The sequence below is a fragment of the Mus caroli genome, unplaced genomic scaffold (assembly GCF_978045245.1).
Source record: "Mus caroli unplaced genomic scaffold, Mus_caroli_1 scaffold_3, whole genome shotgun sequence".
Taxonomy (NCBI): Eukaryota; Metazoa; Chordata; class Mammalia; order Rodentia; family Muridae; genus Mus; species Mus caroli.
The window spans coordinates 134629737-134654895 of NW_028227258.1; the positions used below are offsets into that span (position 1 = coordinate 134629737).

Consider the following 25159-nt stretch of genomic DNA (forward strand, 5'->3'; position numbering starts at 1 on the left):
CTAGAATAGAAAGCCTTCACTGTGGCCGGACCACTGAAAGAGCTTGGTAGGAGCCTCCTGTGAGGCCTGTTCAGAGTTGACATAGTATGTCCCAGGAATGTGTTATTTACCAGCAAAACTTAGCGTGCAGCAGTGAACTGAGGAGCCATTCATGGCACAGTAAAAGATGCCCATTGGGGAAACGTTTCCACATGTTGGCACCTCCTCAGGCGCCTCTGGATAGGAGCTGTGAGCATGGTGCCACTTCCTGGCCCTGGGTGCAGAATGGCTCCTTTTCTTCCAGCCACAGCACAAGCATCTTCCGGATCCCCAAGCATCCAGAGCACCGAGTGGGCTTGAGAGACTGGACCTGTTTTTTTCCTGGGAAAGCTCTCAATTTTAGAGGTTCCCGAACACCAAGCCTTTTTCCAGAAATAGTCCTGTTGTAGCTTGGTTTTCTGCCGCCTGCTCAGAACCCCACAATTCAGTCTTGTGAATTGAATCTTATTTATGCATCGTGGAGTTTAGTGTGCAGACTATTATTTTTAGCCTGAGAAACACAAAACCCATCTATTTAAAACCCCCAGATCTGAATGGCAGTTTCATCTTGCTTGAAATTCCTTCTAGTATTTTTAAGGCAAAGGAGAAGAAAGTCTAAACACTTTGCTAATTGCAACAGCTGGTCCCTGCTTATGTGTGTGAGAATGTCTGAAATCTAAGAAAATGAGGGACTTTTAGGGAAAACACATGGAATTATCAAGCCTTGTCCGGTTCAAACTTCAATCTTGAGATATGAGATTGGCTTCATCAGAACAAACAAACAAAGAAACAAACAAGCCAACCCTCATTGAGACACCTTGGACATGTGGGGAGGGTGACGGCATTCTGGAGTTTCTATTGTGTTAGTGAGGAATGAAGACAGATGGATGTGGTCCAGAACTCTCTTAAGCTGGTGGTGTTTATCTAGCTGCTACAGTGAGAGGTGAACTCTTGTGAGTTTGTAGTTAATTCCTAGCCATTCATCCTGTGCTTCAGTCAAATTGCTGATCCTTTCTGGACCCCAGACACCTCCCCTGTTCCTCTCCAACTGCCCTCTGGTCCCATGGCCTAGTCTGCCTCTCTGCCCATCCTTTCTCACAGAGGGGGGTCAGGGAAATGTCCCACTGCTAAGCCTCCATGTTGTTTTTTGCCAGCTCGTCTTTTCCACCATGCTTTGCCTTCTCTACATGGTTGCCATTTTACCCGACAGTCCAGAGTTCGTGTCACATGCTGCCACTTGTCATGTGTCTCATGCTGTCATTTATTCTTACATAGCCGATGGTTCTAGCAAAGAGAAGAGGACACCTACTGACCATTGGGCCCCAGACTGTGGAGTGCAAGGGCTCCTCCTCAGAAACGTTTCCAAGCTGCTCTTTGAAATGACTCCCTCAGGACACGGCGGCCCGTGTATCGTGGGTGCTAGAGGGAGTATTACAGGGAAATGCTTAATTATTCTTTTTATCCGTCGTGTCTTGGTTTTGTTTGCAGCTTGGGCTCTGTTCTCTGTTGCTGAAAGGCAAATTATTAGAAGGGGGCCATTGATAGCATGGTGTCCGAGGAAACTCAGCCTTGGAAAGGCACTGTAGCCGCAGCTTCATTCTCTTCTTTTAACCAATATTGAGTTTATTGAATTTCTTCAGTCAGTGAGGAAAAGCTGTGGAATTCTTTATTGTCCTACTTTTGCCTTGTGGCTTAACATTGATACCATACGGACCAGAGACTCGGTTTGCCTTCTAGTGTATGGGTTTGAAAAGGTTTTCCTTTGTATCACACTCTTCTGCAGAGTTAGTTCATGCAGCTGCCCTACAGAACCCTGGGATCAAGGTGAACAGAGGATGTGAAGGCTGTGCATTAAGTGAGTTGAGCCATCCATTTGAGGAGACAGTGAGGGGGTCAGCGGGTAACGTGCCTGCTGCCGGTACTGGAAGGAGAGACCTAACTTCTGCAATATGTCCTTGGACCTTCATGCATGCACCGTTACACATACACGCAAGTGTGTGCGTGCATGCAGACACATGAAATAAATTATAAAAACAAGAGCTGGCGCACGCCTTTAATCCCAGCACTCAGGAGGCAGAGGCAGGTGGATTTCTGAGTTCGAGGCCAGCCTGGTCTACAAAGTGAGTTCCAGGACAGCCAGGGCTATACAGAGAAACCCTGTCTCGAAAAACCAACACCCCTCATATATATATATATAAACAAAGAAAGGTCTGTATTAAATGCAAAATGTTCCTTTCAGGTTTATATTTATTTGTTTTCAAGACAGGATGTCACTCTACAGCCCTGGTTGGCCTGGAACTTACTGTGCAGACCAGGATGGCTTTGAACTCACAGAGATCTGCCTGCCTTTCTTTTCCAGTTCTGGGATTAAAGGTGTGATCCCAAAATGTTCCATTCACTGGAGCACTAGCTCTCCTGTTGCATACCCTTACACACACACACACACACACACACACACACGCACGCTTACTCTTCATTTTCAAGAACTGAAACAGGTAATTGTACTCACTTGGCATGGCTTGCTGTCTGTGCACCTGGCTAAGTGGCCTCTGGAGTTTTGCAGTCTTCATGCACACATCTGTTGTCACCCTGGCCAGACCTACCCTTACTTCTTTACAAATGGAAGCATTTTAGTTTCACTCTTTTCTCTTCTTACCCGTGTGTTTGTAGGGATTCACTCTTTGGAGTTAGCTTGGCCACAGGCAGGGGAAATGGGTACTGTAGTAATTATTACCCCTTGTTCCTATCATGGTCATGTGATCTGTCTAGTTGGCCACAACCTTTGCCAGATGTCGGGTTCATGCTGAGGGTACAGGTTCTGGTCCCTGCACATACCTTCTGAAGCAGGTGCTCTGGAAACATGGCTCTGGCCATCTGTGGGTTAGTGACCACCTGTGCGGTCCTGGAACTCACTACAGCTTTAAAAAGTAAGAATTTTGCCTACATGTGACCTTTACAACGATTCCTGAAGGCAGAGACTCTGCCAAGTGAATATAACCAGACATCTCAAAGTAGTGCGATTAGATTACCTACTGTATCTGCTCATGGAACAAATATGCACACATTTGTCATACCCAAAGCATGATGTCAGTTACTCTGCAAGGAATATATCTGAGGAGGCAGGTCTTGGCAACTGTGGTATGTAAGGATTCAGGAGATGTCAAGGAGAGCTGGCACGTTTGATCTTACTCTGCTTTAAAAGAGGTGAGCACATTGGCTGAGCAAGCAGGGCTATGGAGACCCTCTCGATGCTTAGCTCTAAAGTATGCTTGAATTTCCACAGACAGTCGTGAAGCTGGCCTTCCTTTCTGGTCCATTGCTCATCAGTAGGAGGATCTTCAAGATGTAGCTTCGGTGTCTCAAAGTGTGAGAAAAATTGGCATTTGGAGGCTGTGGTTCAGGTCAGGCAGATATAATAGAGAAGAGCATGAGTGTGTGTATACAGGTGGCATCTGCTCTCGAACTGCAAGGAAGCTACTTTTCTTAGCAACAATAATGTCACCTTGATCTTGAATCTTGTCCAGCGTAAGCCCTGAAAATAAGATTTGAAGTGATACAGGCAGAAGAATAGACACATTTTCCTTTCAAACAAACAAACAAATAAACCAACCAACCTTGAATTTTCCCCAGGACCAAGTGGAGTGCTGGCTTACATTCTGAGGAAATCTGTCTAGTGTTGCACAGTTCCCTTTCAGAAGAAGGAAGAGGGCCATATGAAGGCCTCAGGTGGGAAAACAGAACAGGCAGGAGTGCAGCTCTCTGGTAAAATGCATGGCTAGCATGTTCAAAACAAATCCAAACAAGCAAAAGGCAGGAGAAGCAGGCTGTTGTCCAGTGAGTGAGTGGGTTTCCTTGAGCAGCCTCAAAGTGTTTTCACTTGGTACTTCGTAAAGCAAGGTTGTATATGTATCTGTTCTTTACACAGGGGTGGGATGCAGTGAGCTGCTGACTTTTAAAGCATCTTGGGATAGGTATATTCACGCAGGGATTCAGTACAGAGTTGCGCGCTCTCTCTCTCTGTGTGTGTGTGTGTGTGTGTGTGTGTTTGAGTGCTTAAATATATGCATCTAGTGTATGTGACCTCAACTATCAGGTACTGTCTACTTTTTTATTTGTAGCAGAGTCTTTCATTGGACCAGAACTTTGTCACTTAGGCTGGTGTGGTGGTTTAAATAAAATGGACCCATAGGTTTATATGTTTAAATGCTTAGGGGGTGGCACTATTTGAAAGGATTAGGAAGGGTGGTCTTGTTGGAGGACTTGTGCCACTGGGGGTGGGCTCTGAGATTTCAGGCCATTGACTCTGTCTTCCTGCTTCATATGGATGCAGAGGGAGAACTCTTAGCTACCATGTTAGCCTGTGTGCTCCCTGCCATGAGGATAAAGACCTAACCCTCTGAAACCATAAGTCAGCACCAATTAAATGCTTTCTTTAATAAGAGTGACTAACTATGGTCATGGTGTCGTTTCATAGCAATACAATACTGACTAAGCCAGCTGGCAAGCCAGCAATCCCATGAATCTGCTGCCCTGTACCCCACTCTCACGGTTCTAGGGTTGCAGGTGTACAGCTCCCCACCTGGCTTGGTTGTGGGTGCTAAGGACTGAACCTGGGTCCTTGTGTTTGTGCCTTGTCGACTGAGCCAGACCCAGACCCAGCACAGACTTGATTTTGTGACTTGAGTGTAGAGCCTTTCTAACATTACACCTGATCTGACAGGGACCAAGAGCGAGAATTCCTTCCCTAGCAGGATAGGAAACAACCACAGAAGGCAGGGCCCTGAAGAGAGCAAATCAAGATGCTGATACTGTTGTAGAAAGGACAGAGAATGCAGGAGTGAAGAAGACCACCAGGCTGATGACTGCCTTTGGGCTTTTCAAAGCAACCACTGGAGAGCCGTGGTGTGGGGTTGAGTCAGCCTGGCCAGGTGTGCAGGCGGCACCCAGAGGCCACCCCTGGTCAGGAAGTTCTTGTGTCCTCTTGGGTTTGATGACAGATGTTCGCAGATGGTGCCTCATCCCTCACCCAAGGTATCAGCAATGGAAGGGCGGTGGCCGCCATGCTTGCCACACTTCTGCTGGCAACCTTCTAGCATGATCTTGGCTTTGGCATAGTAATTGGTCCAGCAGCACTCTCATTGTGGCCATGCACAAACCTAAGAACGCACTATGGGCAGGGGAATCCAGTGTGGAATTTGAGTGGGTTTCTCCTCTCAAGATTGCCAGCTATGCCTTCCCTCCATCAGCAGCATGCTTTGTTGTTCTTACAGGAAGCTCTGTTTGACTTGCATCAGACTGTAACGTGCTAACTTTTAAGCTGGGGCAGTCGCTTGACCAGCAAGTGGGGGCTCTGAATTCAATCCCCAATAACAGCAGCACAATCCTAAAGCTGTTTCCGCCGTGCATCACATGCATGTATGGAGCTGTAAAGGAGAAATGGAGGTGTTGCCTTCGGTCAGGAACTCTCCGCAGAGCTTCCGCCCAGAGAAGCCTACCCTTTGCCATCCCAGCAGTGGAGGATCTATAGAAAGTTAATCTTGGTCTTCCATCTGGCAAGTCAAAGCAGGATAGAGCGCTGAAGGATGAATGTCCTAGATCGCCGCCCTGTACATGCGTGACAGGAAGGCTGGAAATAAGAAACCTGGGGCCTGGGGTGCTGTTCTCTTCCGTGCACAGATCCAGGTCATTCTCACACTTCCCCTTTTAAGAAGTCAAACATTCTGATGGATGAGTCATCATTTCTGCCAGAGAGGGATGAAGTTGGCTTATGTGAAGACGGGCTTTCATACATAGATTTTAATTGACAATTTCCTATCAAATATGAGAGTGCCCTCTTTTTCTTTTTTAATACCAAAGTTCATGTTTACCATGCATGAAAATTTGTAACTTCTGTACATTATGAATATATGAAAAGACTAGTTTCTATTCTGTGCCATTAAGGTGATTTACTTTGCTTATTTATGTTTAATGAGAGAGAAGAGACACAGTGTATGTGTGTGTGCATGAGACACTGTGTGTGTGTATGAATTTAAGCCATATTTCCTTTTCCATGGAAGTACTTTAGCATTTTTCTGCTCACTTGCTTCCTAAGAAAAGGCAGCCAATGTTGTGTTATTAGATAGTTACTAGATAGCAGTAGCAATTTCCTGTAATTGAGTTAAGTTTGGATATGAAAAGTCCTTCCCACCTGTTGGTACTATATGGGCAATGTTCTGGAAATGGAAGTGAAATAGAAGAAATAGGTCATGGTGTGTATGTGTGTGTGTATGTGTGTGTCCTCTAAGAGACATATTACACCTGCCCACTTCCTGTCTCTGATCTTTTCTCTCTGTCTCTTGTTGGCCATGATGGAAACAGGTTCTGTCTACATCCCACTGGCATGATGTTCTCAAGGGCACAGATACCAAGCAGTCAATAGGCAGTTATGGACCCGATCCTTTGAGACCCTGATGTAAGAATCTTTGAGGCTGGAGAAATGGTGGCTCAGGGGCTAAGAGCTCTTGATGCTGTTGCAGAACTCAGTCAGTTCATGACTGCCTCTAATTCCAGCTCAAGGGGATTTTGTGTCTCTGGCCTCTGCAGGCACCTCTCCATACCCCACCTCCCTGCCAGCATGTGCACATCTCCACACATAGACATAATTAAAAATAAATATTAACTAGCAGATCAATTATAAAAACCAAAGCAGCCCCTCCCCCCCCCCCCCGCCCCAAGCCTAGACTTGTATTATTTCACAGAGTACTTAAAACGATGTCTTTACTGGCAAAGAGAAGGCCAGCTTGAAAGCTAGAGAAACTCACTGATGGAATACCTCAAAGTGCTTCAGCTGATAGAGAGTACTTCTGGCTTAAAGATGGTGGGGACACCAGCATCTGGGATCCCTGAGTCACAAGCCAGCCATTCAGGTAGCAGTTGTAAGGAATTTTCTTATGGGTCTTTTTTATTTTTATTTTTATTTTTTATTTTTATTTTTAAAGAAAATATTTTAGTACTCAAAATTCAACCCCAGGGACCCGGAGAGCTGGCTTAATGTGTAAGGGTGCTTTCTGTGCAAGCTTGAGGACCCTAGTTTGGGCCCCAGCACCCATCTTAAGAAGTCTGGTGTGCTGGGCAGTGATGGTGCACACTGTTAGTCCCAGTGCTTGGGAGGCAGAGGCAGGTGGATCGCTGAGTTCAGGGACAACCTGCTTTATAGAGTGAGTTCCAGGACAGCTAAGACTACACAAAGAAACCCTGTGTCAACACACATATGCACACGAATATGCACACACATACACACACCCACAAGAGAATAGTGTGACCATGTGCCAGTCCCCCCAAAGCTGTGGAGAACAGAGGCAGGGCTTCCCTGGGACCTGCCAGCTGCCAGCCTAATCCAGGCCTAGTAAAATTCTCTGCTCAAAGGAATTGGGTGGAGAGTGGTGTAGGGGGATACCCAACTTCCTTCTCTGATTTACCCATGCACATAAACTTGTGCATGTACACACATGGGTGTATACGCTTTCTCTCTCTCTCTCTCTCTCTCTCTCTCTCTCTCTCTCTCTCTCTCATACATACATACTCATGCACGAATGGACACACACACACACACTTCAGACATTCTGGGGTGCTGTGACTATTCTGTTAGTTGGTGTCTGCGTGCTTTCCAGGAGGGCAGGTGAGAAGCTAATGGACTTTGTTCCTTGGAAGGTGTGCGATTTCATCCCAGACAAAGCTACCTTAACTCTTCATTCTCCACAAGGTTCTGTCAAGTTTAAAATGTTTACGCAACCCACGATGTTTTCATTTATAACAGGCTGGAGAAAGAATCTGTTAATTTTTTTCCCTTCTAGGTAGACTTCAAAAAATGTCCTGACCACTTTCCACCTTTTACCTTCCCTGGACCACGCCTGGTAGTTGGAAAGATAGCCTGGAAATTGATTAGTGACAAGCCATCTGCATAGACATGGAACACACTCTCTCCTGCAAAAGGACCTCTCCTTTGAAAAGCCCTTTGTGTGTTTTAAACAGCATTTTAAAGTTGAGTTCTGTTGAGGAAGCTAGAGATAGTCAGAGCTGCAAAACTTGCATACCTGTGTTCAAGTATTTAGAAACTTAGATGCTTTGCAGAGATCTGTGTCTTTTATTTTTTAATTGAGATGTGAAAAGGAGTGTATTCATTTTAACAACTTATAAACAGAACCTGGTTCCTGGTGCTTTCCAGTATCCCATTAACCTTGTACTTAGCATGTGCTTATGCTAGCTATGAGAAAACTCAACTATTGTTCTGTAATGAACCAATGGAGTCTATTGACCTGGCTTGGAGAATTTAGTTGTTTACAAAGGCAGACAACCCATTTGGTACATTTTCTGCTTGTTTTATTTATAAGGAAATAATTGTGCTGTGTGAATTTTGTGGGAATCCCTTGTCTTTGCTTCTCAGAGATGCAGGGTATAAGTGTGTATGCTGCTGTTCTGACATGCAGGCACGAATGTCACCTGGGAACTCAGATGTTAAAAGATAGGAGGAGAGAGAGAGGGAGAGGGAGAGGAGAGAGGTAAGAGAATGGCTGTAGTTTTTACACTTGTATCTCGGAAGAAAGACTGGAAGCTGGGGCGGAGACGGGGGCGGGGCGGGGGGGGGGTAAGGGTGGCTTACAGGACTGACGTGCTTTTAACATTCTTGAAATTACTTCACTGTGTCTGTCCTTCCCTTGGCTGAAGGGCTGTGATCTCTCCTGCAGAGCTGATTCAGTTTGCTCTGTTTGCTTGCTTGTTTGTTTGTTTACAGAAACTGCAAGAAGTTGAGTCTGTGTCCCTTCCTCTGTTTCACTTTAATCAAAATAAGTCTGAGACCGAAGTGCGTTTCTCTTCACCATCCTGATGGTTTAAAAATCAAAAACAAAAAACAAAACTCCAGATTTGGAGTCTGAGCTGTTCAATGACATCCTTGCAAAAGCATCTCAAATAGTCATCTTTTTGGTTCAGTTAAGAATTTAAAGATTTATGGGTAGGATACATGTGGGGTGACCTCACAGGAAACTGTCCCCAGACGCCTTGGCTGCCCTGATAGCCCTGCAAAGGCCTGGCAAAACTGTAAGAGGCCAGACCTGAGGGGAAAATGCCTTTCTCCCAGTTTCCTGATCTTTGTGTCTGGGAATGGGGCTGTTTCCCCTCCTGTCCTGCAATCTTATTCCAGCCCAAGGCTGAGAGGACCAGGGGAGACCGAGACGTCTTGTGTCCTCTTTTGTACAGAGCTTCTTCCACAGGGAAGGTGGAGTGAGGCTGAGGTCCAAGAGTTTCCATTTCTGCCGCTTCCCCTCCCTTGTCCTCTCTTGCACTTCCTATGAGTCACCATGGAGATGTCATTTCTTCCCAACCAGCACCTCACTGTGGCTTCTTAGTGTCTTCCTTCTTAGCCGGAGTGGATTGAGTAACCCAACTTGTGTGACTATGATCCGACTTACTGTACCACAGCAGGGAGAGGAACTGTGAAACCCTGGTCTTGCGGCTTAGGGTGTTTGGGTGTGACCCTTACCACTCCATGCAGAGAGCCCTTCCAGGTCATCAGGAACATTCTCCCAGCCTGCATGTGGAGCTGGTGTCAGCTGTAAGGGACACAAACTCAGCAATAAGAGGAATGCAGGCCTGAAATGTTGTCCCCATGTCTTAAGAAAGCATCAGCTTTGAAGTTGTTCTATGTTCCTGGCTTTATAAAGTCATAAATTTCTCCTTTTGAAAATAATCAGTATTGGAACTCTATTTTACTTTTTCCTAGACAGGGTCTTATTCTATGTTCAGAGTATCCCATCTCCTTGCCTCAGAGCCCTCTGGTACTGGGATTATAGACATGTACTCCACTCCTTGCTAGAACACACTTGAAAAGAAAGCATCATATCTTTTATATATATATATAAAACTTTAAGAAATGGAAATGTGTTACATTAAAAGTGTGGCCTCTTTATTTGTATCCAGCTCTGATAATGTGCAGACAGTAAAAGAATTGCTTTGTTTACACATACATTGACTATTTGTGTTTGCCACTGTTTGAGTGGGACAGTCCTAGGTTACAGAAGTGATTGAATATATGACTCGGTAGTGTGGCTCAGCTCTCTCAAGTGTGTCAGGATACAAACAACGGTGATCCTTAGTAAAAATATAAGACCTTCTTATTTTTATAACTCTTAGATTAACACTGATGAGTTTTGGCCTGAGGATAAATCCAGATAAGCTTGGCTAAACCCTCTATATGTATTGCCATTAATTAGACCTCACCAGGCGTGGGGGGACTCACCTTTAATTCCAGGACTTGCGAGGCAATGGCAGGCAGATCTCAGTGAGTTCCAGACCAGCCTGGTCTATCTAGTGAATTCTAGGACAGCCAGGACTACATAGAGAGACCCTATCTCAAAATCCAAACCAATCCAAACCAAACCAACCAAACAAAATAAAATTAGAACTCAACCTGAAGAATATACATCAAGTCATACCTAACAGCTTATTTTTATTAAACTTTTTCACCACGCATTTCATTTTATGTTTCTATCTGTGCACAGGGTTGCATATGCTGTAGTACACACACACACACACATACACATACACACACACACACACACACACACACAGGTTGGTTCTCTCCTTCCAAAATGGGGTTCTTAAGGATTGATCCCAGGTCATCAGGCTTGGCCACAGCGCCCTTTATCACAGTGCCCTTTACCCGCTGGGCCATCTCAACAGCCTCCTATTTTTATTCTGAAGCAGCATTTGATGCAGAGCAGCCCAGCACAGTCCTCCTTGCTTTTTCCTATGTAGAGTGGTGAGGCTGAAGTTGGGGTCAGTGAGTTTCCAGTCCAGGGCTCTACACTGAGCACCCTGTAGATGGTTTGCTCTGGGTCATTCATTCTAGATCCTGGGTATCAGGACATGCTTAGTGTGGGGGTTTTCACACGCCTCCTTCCACCGAGGCACTTTCAATACAGTGTGTCCCTTTGCCTTTGCACATGGCTTTATTGTGCGCACCCCTGTTTCCTTGCTGCGTGTTCTCCTTACCTGCTGGAAGAAGGGATTTAGGAATGAGTGCTCATGCAGAACAGGGAAGCGTGCCGAACATACTTGCCCGGCTTTACAACCAGGGAACTCTGCATTTTCCTTAACACTAATATTTGCTCAGGGGAAATAGTGACCTTGTCTAAATAATACATTTTGGTCATAACAACTTGATGCTCACAGTTGTTTCTAATTTTTAAAACATCATTTACTGTTTTATCATGCTTCTATCTTAAAAGGGAGAATGCAGAAAGGTTTAATTCCTATATTGTCATAGTAACAGCACAGTTGTCAGGATGAGGAAGAAATGTTTTGTACTTGAGATAAAGTTGTAGGGGGTTCACACCTCCGCTCTGTCCCCTGCAATGCCCTTCATAGGTAATTGGCTAGGCTTTCCATTCCAAATTTTCTGTGGCAGGCTGCTCTTATTTCCACCACTGATCACCATGGCAACAGGTACTCTCTTCTATTTTTGGAGCATGAAAATAGTGCCGTCTTTTCTCTAATAATAAGTGATGGCTCCAGAAAACCAGAGCATTGAAGACTTGTTTTTCTTTGCTTCTTTAAAAATCTGAAATACTGTAATGTTTGTGACTTTGGAAATCTTTCATTATTCACTAACAGGGATAATGGTATTCCGAGGCTTGTTCACTTAGCTACACACCTGTGTGCAGAGAGAAAAATCAATGAAGTTAAGTAGCTGAACAGGTTGTTGGAGCTTACAGCTATGAGGACTGGTGTCTAGCTAGCCCAGGCGGCCTGTCCCCACATTAACCCATGTCACTGTCACTGTGGGTCCCTGTTAGAACAGCATCTGCCTCTGAGAATCCCTGACCCTTCAAACAGTGCTTATAAGATATGTGCCTCAGGGCACATAGACTCGGAGAGCAGAAGAGCATCGTGCTGGTATGGAAAAGGTCACAGGGTAGAAAGGCTTGGACATTCACTTAGCCAGATGCCCCACCACAACCTTCCAGATGAGATAAGTTCAGTATTCCTAGTGCAGACTGTACACAGCTGAGCAGAAGTGACGATGAGGAAGACAGTCTTCCTGTGACTGGCTGTCTGCCTGCAGCAGCACCTCCACACTTTGCAGAGGGACGCTCTCCTTTCATGGTCTACCCATTTTCAGGCCTTTTGCTGGCAGACTGGACAATTTAGTTTATCTGTAAGAGCTTGTTTAGTGTAACATCCTAGAGGGAGGAGCTGGTGAGAAAGATTTAAAACTTTGCCCCTGTTAGATTAATCCTTGCTTCTTTAGTGTAAGGAGAAGCGGTTGAGGATTTTATATCATTCACCTCAGATTATCTCAAGGTACCTAAGCCATCTGGCCTTAGAAGGAACTGACACCTTAGAGCAAAGCCAGCTCTCTTTGCCTTCAAGGTTGAGGGATTAAGGCTAGGTAATTTGTTCAAGGTTATGGAGTGGGGATCTGAGGGTGATAGGAACCTCTGTCAAAGAGACAGGGAGGGAGAGAGGGAGGAAGGGAGAGAGGAAGGAAGGAAGGGAGGGAGGGAGAGAGGGAGGCAGGCAGGCAGGGCAGGCAGGTGGGCAGGAGAGTCACACACACAGAGACCTTGTCTTTAGTTTGGCTAATATCACTGCTTATTTAACATTTGTTCTATCAGGATGAGGTCTTAGTTTGTTTTCATTAATCTTTGCCATCCTCATCCTTGTCTCCATTCCGTCAGCAAGAGAGCCTAGTTTTTCATAAGTTAGGTAAGCCATCCAAACCAAGGATCAAGCTTGGAAATTGGGTTATTGTTTTTTATTTTTAATGAGGGTATAAATAATGGGTTTCATTATGGCATCAAACTTTTGAAATCCTGTGTAGTCCCTGTGCAGTCCGTTCTCCTGGAAAAATGAGGTGTGTTCAGCTGCACCAAGTCCCAGATAGCGCACTGAGGCAGGGTAGAGTCTGTGGAGGATGCAGAGCAGGTGCATGCCCTACGAGGGGAGGTGCTGTGTGGGTTAGGGTCTGCTCTGTCTTGAAATGAAGCCACAGTGGCCCGGGGGACATGGATGTCACCAGACCTTTAGGTTCTTCCCTCTTACTTTTCTTGTTCATACTTTGAGGGACTAAAAAACCCAGCTCTTAATTTTACACGGAGGAGCCGGGCGTGGTGGCGCACGCCTTTAATCCCAGCACACCGGAGGCAGAGGCAGGTGGATTTCTGAGTTCGAGGCCAGCCTGGTCTACAAAGTGAGTTCCAGAACAGCCAGGGCTACACAGAGAAACCTTGTCTTGAAACCCCCCTTTCCCCCCTCAAAAAAAGTTTACACGGAGCATGAGGTGGGGTAGTGGAAAGCTAGCCCTGTTAACCCAAATCAGGATGAGCGAGCTCCTAGTTTAGGTTGAATTTCTGGACCATAAGCCTGGCTTCATGTTAAGAGAAAGGTAACAAGAACATTTGGGGGAATTAGAACTGTTTATAGATGCTTATCTAATCTAGCACCAAAGAAGCAGAGGCCAACATAAACATGGGACATTGCCCGTGTGGGAGTTACCTTGAGCCCATAGATTTAATGAGTTTAAAATATTGCTCTGCCTCAACTCAGAGTGGGTAACCTAATTCTTCCACCATGGTGAATGGTTCCTGTGACTACCATGTTGCTAAGAGACCTGTTATACTATCAGGTTGCCTTGGGGAAATAATGGTTTCTTTAGACTCCTTAGCTGAGTGCTTGTTAATCAGAGCTATGAAGAGCCTCACAGAAGTTTTTCCCAGGCCAGAAATAAATTTTTATCAGGAAGAGAAACCAACTTTAGTTTGTGAAAACTGACATAAAGCAAAGTCCAAGTTGTTTTAAGTCAAATTCTGATTCATAGTGATAGAAAAGAGAGTTGTGTTGTAAGATACAAAACCATTCTTGCTAGAAATAAGTTCCAGCAAGTTGTGTGCTAAGCAGTGCGTTCCCTGCCCCCGCAGCCTGCCTTTGTTATCGGTCCTTGGGAGCACCGCTGGGGTGCACAGAGGAATGCTTAGATGGAGGAGGTGAGGAAGAAACTCCAAAATTATTTTTCTCAGTTGGTATTAGTGTGTATGAGGTGATCCATCACTTGATAGGGAAACAAATGCCGTCAAATGCCGTAGTGTTTTCATTTTATATTTATGCCAGACTTGATTTTAGAGCAAGAAGTCTGCCATGAAGGGGCCCGCCTTGTCCTAGATCAGCGCATGGCAGGAGGTTTCCAAGGAAGGCACCTGCTGTCTTTGTAGGTTCCTGGGGCCTTGTCACCATATTGAAGGGGCTGAGATTGCTGCAGACACCTTCTAATGGCAACTTAGATCTCTCCAGGTTTCTTCTCGGTGCCCACACACGTGCAGAAGTGGCTGGGTTCACTGAATTATATGTTGAAAAGCTGTTCTTAAAAAAAGAATTCCTCCATGTGTTTCCTTTGTTGGGGATGTGTGGAGTGCAGAGGTCAGAGGGCAGCTAGCTGGAGTCAGTTCTTCCTTCCACTGTGGAGGTCCTGGGGGTCCGACGCAGGGTGTCAGTCAGGCTTGAAGGCACCCTTGCCTGCCGAGCTACCTCTCTATTTACTTTCAGTTCCGCATATTGCATTTCCGTTTGTCTGTCCCCAAGTCATTGTTGCGCTTTCAGAGCTGGACAGATGGGTGGTGAGATGTGAGGGGGCCTCTCTGCAGCATCCATTTTCTGGTGTGTGAACTTGGAGTGGCACCTGGATGGCTTCTTGGTTGCTGTTCCAATGTTAGATCTTTGTGAAGTAGTTTAGGCTCATCTTGTCTTTTTTGTGTACTCCTATCCTAGGGTTAGCCACTTCTTTAAGCAGTCCTGCTTTAGAATCTTTAGTAGAGAGTAGAAATTGGGAGCCAATATCTGCTCTACAGTGTACTGGATACTTATTTGGGTTGGACCTCTCTAAGAGTGGGTAGAGTTGAATACTTTTTAAAAATCAACTGTTGAGTGTGTGTGTGCGTGCGTGTGTATGCATCTGTATCTACATGTGTGTGAGTCTGTTTATATTGTATAGAGTTTAGTTTTTAATATTTTTCATTTCTGTTTCCTCTCTGAAACTGTCCCATATATACATCTTCCTGCTCTCCTTCAAATTCATGACTTCTTTTTTCATCTATTATTACTGTATGTACATAATATACATCCATATATACTTACACATTCCCAAATGAAGCCAGTTGAATCCATATAATGTTATTTGTATGCATGTTGTCATGATCATTTGGTGCCAGATAACCAGTCGAATGTGAATATCCTTATATGTTCACAGATACATATATGCATAAAGACTCACAATTTAGACAGCTGAGTTGGCACAGTATTATAATCCCAGCACTTGAATGTGTATGCTCACAGGTACATATATGCATAAAAGCTCACATTTTAGACAGGTGATTTAGCACAGTCCTATAATCCCAGCACTTGTCAGGTAGAGGCAGGAGGATTAGCAGTTTCAGGTCATCCTTGGCTCCATAGCAAGTTCAAGGCCAACTTGAACTTCGTGGGATTGTGCCTGAAGCACACACACACACACACACACACACACACACACACACCTGTAGCCCCTCACATCTCACACTTGCTGCTCCATCTCATCTCACTGTGTAAATTGGAATCTTCATTACACGATGCTTTTAACTCTAGCATAATAGAGAATCTGTTCTAATCCTTTTCCTACTTTAAATTCCCCGTCATATTTATGAAAGGGAGACATGTGGCCCATTTGTGCCTGCGACCACCCTCTTAGTGCATCCTCTGCCTCTCCCCTCGCTTCTTATGTCTACATCTCCTCTGCACAGGGCTCTTTCTCCCATGTAGATTAGCACTATTGAGAGCTCCTGCCATGGATGCTGTGCTCCTGTGTCCAGCTGTTCTGCACGTCCCACTCCATTAGCATCCTCGGATACCCTCATCAACATGTCTGCTTATCCCATCCCACCCCAAATTACCCAGGTTTCTCCAGGTGAGGAAGGATGAGGAAGAAGGGGAGAAAGAGGAGAGTTGCTTTGTGTTTTTAACTGGCAAGGTGGCCAAATTATGTCGTCATATACTGGCCCCATTGTGGGAAACATTGCCTTCACTTCAGTTATGGGAATCAGAGTGCCGATTACTGACCGCCATGGTACCTGTTCCCTCCATCTGTGGCTTAGTTTGCAAAGTACAACTAAGAGTGGCCAGGTGCTGGGCGGGGCTAGGCACTGCCATCAACCCAGATGATTAGTTCGATTCTCGGAATTCAGGGTAGAAAAAGAGAACAGATCCCTGAAAGTTGTCTTCTGATGTTCCCGTGCCTTCCGTGGCACCTGCAACCCTACCCCTGCCCCAATAATAATAATTTAAAAATAGAACAGTAAAGCTGTAGAAGCGGCTGCTGCGAGGGGGACAGCTGACATGCTCTGTCCTTAAGCAGACCCTGAGTTTTAATCAAAGGGTTATCGTTGTGGCGGGTGTTCCCAGCATACTCTCCACACTGTGCACACGTGGGCAGACAGTCAGAGTGGGGACAGAACATGTTAGCTAAGCCCAGCTGCTTAGCAGGTCTATATGAACAGAACTTCACACATTTTACAGTTTTGCTCATGTCCCTGAGTGTCTGTTTACTCTGGCCTTGTTGTTAAGAGCCCCTTGATTCTGCCAGTCCCAGATAGCTGCCACAGGGAAGAGCTGTTGGTACCCTCTATTGGAAACCTGACCCTTGGCCTGTGCCCTGGCGAAGCATCTCTCTAGGAAGGCTCCACGGGAAAGCACAGGATGGAGCGTTCCTATCCCATCTTAGCTGTTCTCCATGCCCCTGGGGTGCTGTGTGTCCATGCATCCATCTATGCATCCATGCATCCACCTATTCTCCCTTCCCCTCCCTTTCTCTTCTTTCCTCCTTCCTTTCTGCCTTCCTGCCTTCCTTCATTCCTTCTCTCTTTCTGTCCCTTCTTCCATCCTTCCCTCCCTCCCTCCCTCCCTAACTACCTCTGTGTGTGTGTGTGTGTGTGTGTACATATTCTTGAGACCAGAGGTCAACCTTCAGTCCCCTTCAGATTTCACATTTCAATTACTTTTTTTCCCCCACTAACTTGGGTATCTTAATGGCCTGTGGCCCACTAATTCAGCTAGGCAGACCGGCCCATGAGCCTCAGTGATTCTTCTACCTCTGTCCTCTCATCTCTGGGATTATAAGCATAAAGTTACAAGTGACTTTATCATAGTTTCTGGGAGTTAAGTTCAGAGCCGCTTGGTTGCAAGGCAAGGACATTACTGACTGAACTATCTCCCCAGACCCCTTTTTTTTCTCTGAAAAGAACACCTACTAACTCCCACACGTATCTGTAATAGGAATAATGACAGCTTATAAGGTGTGCAGTGGGGTGGACCCTATGCTTAACTCCTGGCAGTGCTGTCACCAGCTCTCTTGTGAGTGGCCTTATGAGAAGGAGCAGCAATCCTTGAGTGACTGTCTACCTCCCCAGGGTTCCCTTGCCATGCTCCTTCCTTCCCTGTGATTGGGCAACATCAACCTCTAGCGGGGTCCTGAACCTCATTCTATACCATTCTTTGCACAAAGTTCTGATGAAATGAACTATCTCTTCCTCCAAAGTCTCTCACCCTCCTGTCTAGACAGTGCTATCGCTGGCAGATTTTTAACAGATGTTGATGTTTTCTTTGTGTCTGTGGTAAGGGTATCTGATTTAGCCATCAAATTCATAAAATGCCCAGATGAGGTTGACTTTCAGATATATAAGAAATACTGACTTTTGAGTGCATTTCCTATGCAGTGTCTTGAACATCCCAGTGTGAATTTGATGTAGTATTTTGAAGGCTTGATACTAACTGTGTGGGACCTATCTTTTGTCTGGTAGATCTTTTCTGTGATTCAATATCTTGGCTAGAAGTTACATTTAGAATTTCATATACATGCATGCATATATATATATATATATACACACTTATGTATATATGATTGTATATATGATATATATCTTATGTGTCATATGTATATATATATATATATATATACATACACACACATACATACATATACATGTATATATATGATTAGTTTTAAACATTGACTGTTGGAGATGGGGAGATGGTTCAGTGGGCAAAAGTACTTAACTTCAACCCCAAGGGTCAGGGTTGACACAAAAGCTGCGTCTTGGGGCTGCTACAAGAGATTGGGGACATGGGAGGCAGAGACAAGAATCCCCAGGATGTAACACATCAGGTAGTGTGCTATACTAGGCAGAAAACCAGCAGGGGTCCCACTTCAGGTGATCTGCAGGTGAAGTCAGACATCCAAGGCTGTCCGATGTCTTCCACATGTGCACTTCCATGTTTGCCTCCACAAGCATGGATGTTCAACCCTGCACACATACACAGGAAGGAAAATAAGTTCACATTAAAAATAAATAAATAGAACTTTGGCTATCCACACCAGTGATTCCCTTGGACTTTGCTGTGGCAGCTGTACCCAGTCAGACTGCCTGTCATGCAGACAGAATTGATCCTCTCTCTTCCTCTTTACGGGTGCTTTAGTTGACCAGGTATAAGTCTGAGTGGAGCAGTCTCGTCATAAAGCCTCTAACCTTCATCCATCAACAGCAGAAGGCTTCTCTAACTTTTCCCGGTAGAGACTGGTCGTCTGTATGAGGATGCCTGTGAGCTGATAGGAGGGAAAGCACGTTTTACAGAGCAGCCAGCTTTGATGTCTCCCTTCTTGGTCTGTGTTTCTTTTGGCATATTCTACAAGAGAACCAGTGTGTCCAGATGATACAGTAAAGCTTGCTCCCCACTCCTAGTAAGCTCTTCATCAGCCTTGCCTCAGCCCGGTCAACTCGCACTGTCCTAGAGAGGCAAGTACTTACTATTCTGAGCATTAGAAGTTAGGCATTCGGTAAGTTGTGCCATTTATTGGGTATTTTCCCAAAGGATGAAGGGTTTTTCTTATTGAAGGATTGTCTTACTAAGCGCTTGTTGGGTGAGTGGATTCCTGGCTGGGCCGTTCTGTTCTAACTCTCTCATTTCATCCTCCCCAGGTCTCTGGCCTCTGACCCTTACAGACATTAATTGAAAACGTGTTCTTCATTTGTCTCAAGAAGAACTGGGGATTATTATTTAACCCTTCCGTAGTGCCTAAGCACAGGGATTGCCAAACTCATTCTGGGAAGGGCAGGAAAATACCTTGTTTTGTAGACATACAGTCTCTGAAGCATATTCTAATTTTCCTTTATAGCTCTTTTAAAACATGGAAACTATTTGCTTGTGAACTGTACAAAACCAGGCCACTGAATGGCACTAGTTTTCCCACATTAGAACATTCTCTTTAAAATACTTGTGGAGGGTTGTCTAGGTTCCGACATTTGCCCTTTCTACACTGTACTGATGGGGAATCAGCATTTATGAGTAGGGAGAATATACTGAAGACTGTGGGCACTTGTATCCTGTAAGATGCATCCTTCCTTTCTGCTCTCCTCTGACATTATCCATATTTTCAAAATTGAAACCCTTTAAACTCTTGTTCCTTTGCTTGTTTTCAGTGCTGATAACTAGACCCAGGGATGGAGAATGCTCAGCAAACACTCGCCCACTGAGCTAGGTTCCTAGTTTGTCCAAAGTTTAGTTCTTTCATTTATGCTAATAAAAATGTCATTGTGACAGCCTTCTGTCACTGTGTACATGGGTCGTGGTAGCAAGTTACATCCAGACAGGGAAGCAAGCCGAGGCAAGCATGCCCGTTCCATGTTCGTTTACTCATGTCATGGAGAATTTGATAAAAAATTGGCTTAAGAGGAGTCTTACTCGGTGCTGATGTTTTTCAAAACTGACCGTTTTAATGAAACCCTGTAAGCATTTTCTTCTGAAAGCCTACAGGGAGAGAGGAATTGCATCCTTAGAATTACGCCCTTAATAACCTGACCATCCGGATGTGTATGGCTTCTTTGGCTCATGTTCCCCTCTGATTTCCTTGTGGGATGTCTGTTGATGTTCTTCAAATGCAACACCACCAGCGCCCCTGCTCTTAAAAGCAACTGAGGCTTCGAGTGGGCTCTCTTCTTCTCTAGCTGCCATCCTAGCTGCCATCCTAGGTGACGGGCACAGAGCTCCCCAGTCATTCCTTGTCTGTTAGGATACAGATGGATATCGGGATGTCTCCCATCACCTCCTTGTCTTTTTAGGTCTTTAGAAATGAGTCTTTGGCTCTAGTGCAGTTGTGAATAGATGTACATGGTTTCTAGGAAAGCACTGGGACCCACTGAATTGTGCCTTTGGGAACAAAGGCACTTTGTTTAGAAAGAGTGTCCCAAGCTGGAGCTGGAGTCTGAAAAGGGGCCCACGTCGTCTCCCGCTTTCTCCTGCGAAGTCTTTGGGAAGCTGATGTTTGCTGAGTGCACGGCTGTACTCGCTGTCCAAACAGCTCTCTGTTTGCCAACCGGGAACATATTGCTGCCTCTGTGAGGCACTCCATCATGCCTTGAATGGATCCTCTTGTGTTCGGCTTTTCTGACTCAAAGAGGGAGAGAGAAATATTTCTTTCAGGCCTCGACATTCACTGTAGCATCCAGGGTCTCATCAGGCCCTTAGAAGCCAAACATGCCACAGAAGCACTTCTTAAAGGGAGTGAGAAAGGAGTAGAGAGAAGGGAAGAAAGGAAGAGACAGCTCCATTGAAAAGCCTTTCTTCTAGCCCCCTGTAACCAGCTTTTGTAAATAAACAGGCTCTTTTGGCAAATAGAATTGTGAGAATACTCCCCATTTCTCTGAAGCAGAAATAAAACTTCCTGCAAGGATCTTCCAAGGGATGGTAGGTTTTTTCTGCTCACAATTATCAAGCACACCCTAAGGTACAGTGGTACCCCACCACAGCATGGAATACACTCATGATGTCCTAAGTAGGTGACAGTTTTCATCACACCTGAGTTTCTCAAGCTGTGAAGGTTAGCTGACGTGAGGGAGTTCCTGCTGCTCTGTAAACTTGCCTTTACATTTTACAGTTCTAAACTTACATTATACAAAACAGTGAAGATAAAGTTTCTGCTGTTACATTCTGTACTGAAGTCTATAGTAATTGTATCTTCTGGTAAAGTCTAGTATTTACTTATATAAACTGAGATCTTGATTTCTGGGAAAATGTAGCCTCCCCTGATGGTTAGTGATTGTTCTGTGCTTTAAAGTTTGGGAAATCTTTGTTGAGTGTGGAGGGAGCAACTGTCCCTTTTATAGACTATCTCTGGAAGCATGCAACAAGATGCTTGCTTACTTTGATCTGAATAGGCTACTAAGTACTTGCTATATGCCAGGCAAGCCTTGCTTGGTATTGTGGAGAAAACACAGAGGGCTTTCTGTCGTTGGCTGCCAGATACAAATGGTTTTATGAGTGGAAGGGGAGATTCTCATTCAGCAATAAAACATACTGTCTGGTCTTCATCAGTGAGTCCTCACTGTTGATGAGTGCAGCTGCTATAAACGAGTTCCTGGCTCGCTCTGTAGCTGCAGTATTTACTGCTTTGCTTGTCTGTGTCTTACTCCTTATCTAGTACTACCTGTGCCTGGAAATGGGCAGTTCCAAAACCTTAACGGCTTGCTTCTGGACTGCACTAGTTACACTAGGAGAGTAAAGGTCAGCTCTGCCTCTGGTGCCATGATGATGACAACCAGCTTGCTGGTCCTGGAAGCTGAACATCTATGAGGCCCTCTTGTGAGCATTTGATGCATACCCACTCTTTCTGTTAACCAGTACCAATCTTGTGAGATTGATACTACAGGTGGGATAGTCCTCATCTGAAATGCTCGGAACCAGAAGTGGTTTTGGAATATCTGAGTGTTAAATGTCTGTATACACTGGCACACACATTTTTAAGTTTGGAACATTGTAGATTTCAGAACACTTTGGATTAGGTATGCTTAACCTATATCAATTTCTTCATTTTAGGGGGAGAGTGAGGCAAAGAGAGAGGTTTAGTAACATGCCCAGGACCACATAACTTATAACTGGTGGAGTTTGAGGTTATAATTGATAGGGTATGGTCTTGTCATCTCTGCTGCAGCTATGCAGTGGGGGCTGGCCAGTGGAAAAGACTGGACATTACTCTTCCCAGGACCTTGTTCATCTTCTCTTAATTTTTGGAGTGTGTATTACATCAGAGGTATGTAGAAGTGTATATTGATACTGAAAATCCATCATTTAGGAAGGTTAAGATAATTTTAAATACTGTATTTCGTAGGTGAAACAATCTGTTTTTATTATGGAATAAACTTAGTGCTTTATTCATTTCTTGTCTTTTTGTTATAAACTGATTGAATTGTGTTATGATCTGATAAGTAAAGCTGGCCATTTTGCTCAGAACTAGTTGGGAATTTGATTTTGAACCGCAAATATATTAATAATTATAAAGTATCTGAGTAAATAAGGATATATATATTCATATATATACATATGTGAATGGTAAATTCAATGTATAAATCATACACATAGAATGAGAATAGTATATATGTATAAGGTCTTGCCTTTGTTCGTGTGTGTGTGTGAGAGAGAGAGAGAGAGAGAGAGAGAGAGAGAGGGAGGGAGCGCGAGCACACACATTTTCTAATTGTTTTTACTACTGCGTGGCCATATGACTATTGGATAGTGTAATTAGCTCTTTTCAACACTTTGGTGCTAGTCAGGCCTATTGAAGGCTCATGGGGGAAACTCATTTCCTAGAATTATTTGTACCTAATCTAACCAGAGGTATCAACCTCTTTTGCCGAGTAGTTGTGGTAAGAGAAGCAGTTGTGTGTATTTTCAGGATTATGAAAAAGCTATTCAGGGATTCAGCTTTCAATTTCAAGAGTAATGAGACTGACAGCTTGTTTAGGAACACAGTGCCTGGCTTTCATAAATTCTAGATGTTCCAAGTTAAAAAAAAAAACCCTTAGTTTCAGAACACTGTATATTAAAGTTAACTGAAGTGAAACCCATGACAGGATATGGCAACACTGAGTCCAAAGTATCTGAGCTTGAAGTTCAGTGAGGAAAGGTGTAGGGTATCCTTGTTAATCGCTTCTGGTTGCCTTGAAAATTGTAATAGAAAATGAACATAGTTTCTAATGTGGTATACCTAGTGCTGCACCTGGAGACAGCTCCTCACTGGTGTGTTAATGGGGGCTTAGATGTCTGTCTGTCTCTCTGTCTGCCTATCTATCTATCTATCTATCTATCTATCTATCTATCTATCTATCTTTCTACCTAATGTGTATGAATGTTTTGTGTCTGTCTATCTGTCTGTGCTCCATGTGCATGTTTGGTGCCTGTGGAAGTTAGAAGAGGTTGTGGGATCTCATGGCTATGAGCCATGATGGGAGTACTGGAATCTGAATCCAGGTCCTCTTCAAGAGCAGCAAATGCCTTTAACTGCTGAACCATCTCTCTAGCACCTATTATTGAGGATTTTGTGACTGTCTACAGAACCTTTGGATGCTCCACCAGTCTGTAACGGCCCCATGTACAGATAGGGATTTTGTCCTTCCCAGTCCCCCGCCCCCCCAAAAAAAAGGCACTGTATTTCAAGAATTCTAAATGACATAGTTCTAGTCCTAGTCTGGCATCTTTCAAATTGATGTGTGTGAGCACACACTATAATTAATTATACAGCTAGGCAGCATCTGTTCTTTTAATTTTAAGTGGGATTTTTTTTCCTTATTGATATACTGGAAGAGGGCAAATGGACTGGGCTGTAGGTCAAGTACCACCTGTAGACTGAGTCAATGGACCACATGGGCAAAGATGACTTCCTATGTTCGAATGATGAGTTCTTTCTTTCTTCTTTCTTTCTTTCTTTCTTTCTTTCTTTCTTTCTTTCTTTCTTTCTTACTTAATGATTTTTTCGTGTGTATGTGTGTGTGTGTGTGTGTGTGTGTGTAGCTTCTGTGTAATTCATATTATGGGGAAGGAGGAGAGTCCAGATTGGCTGTTATATAACCCTAGGATGTTACCTTAGTAGGAGCCATAGTGAATGTAACTTTTAGTCCTCAGCGGAGATTAGGGTTATAAGAACTGGCCTACATGTAGCTCTGAAATGCTACTCCAGCCTGGACTGGCCTCCACTGTGATTTCCAGGGTAATTTGGCAATTGATAGAGAGACAGACCAAGGCAAAATATATGCAGATGGGTCTTCAAGATGACTGAGTCTCATTTCCAGGTTCCATATAGTAGATGGAGAGGAAGAACTTGGACTCTACAATTTGTCCTCTGGCCACCATAAGAGTGCAGTATTATTTCAGATGAGCATTCATAAACCACAACCTAAGATGGACAACTGGTCAACCTCACTACTTGCACAGATTGAGCATACTAAGTCTAGTGTAGACAATTAGAAAGTCTCTGACATATGGAGATAGATGGGCTGTGGTAGGAGCAGATGCATAGAGATGAACACCATTCATGCATGTGTGCATACCCACAGGAGATATTTTTTTGCTATGGATCTTCTTAGTAAACAGAGATGACTTCTGCTTTGTTTTCTTTTTAGTGACTTAATTCCTCTAGGAACCTTATTAATTGAGAAATGTCAGGCAATAGGATTTTGCCATGAGCAGTCCTCATAGAACTTGCAGAGTGAGACAACACAAGTAAGCAACTTGTCATAAATGAGAGGTCTCATAAAAGCATTTCTATTGCCGGGGCCTAGCAAACACAGGAGTGGATGTTCACAGTCAGCTATTGGATGTATCACAGGGCTCCCAATGGAGAAGCTAGAGAAAGTACCCAAGGAGCTAAAGGGATCTGCAACCCTATTGTTGGAACAACATGATGTACTAACCAGAACCCTGGAGCTCTTGTCTCTAGCTGCATATGTATCGAAAGATGGCCTAGTCGGCCATCAATGGAAAGAGAGGCCCATTGGACTTGCAAACTTTATATGCCCCAATATAGGGGAATGCCAGGGCCAAAAGAATGGGAATGGGTGGGTAGGGAAATGGGGGGCGCTATGGGGGACTTTTGGGATAGTATTGGAAATGTAATTGAGGAAAATATGTAATAAAAATATTAAAAAAAAAAAAAAAGAAAAAAAGCATTTCTATGTTTTTCTAAGAAAAATCTTTTGAAACCATTTCATAAACAATACTGGCACTTCAAAAAACAGTCAAGACAGAAAAAATGTAA

At 44.3% G+C, this 25159-nt stretch overlaps 1 protein-coding gene across 7 annotated transcripts in view; it reads left to right on the forward strand.

Moving 5' to 3' along the window:
* The window catches only part of Fndc3b (fibronectin type III domain containing 3B), a 293906-nt gene that overhangs the window by 116366 nt on the left and 152381 nt on the right, over nt 1-25159 (forward strand). The window lies entirely within an intron of this gene.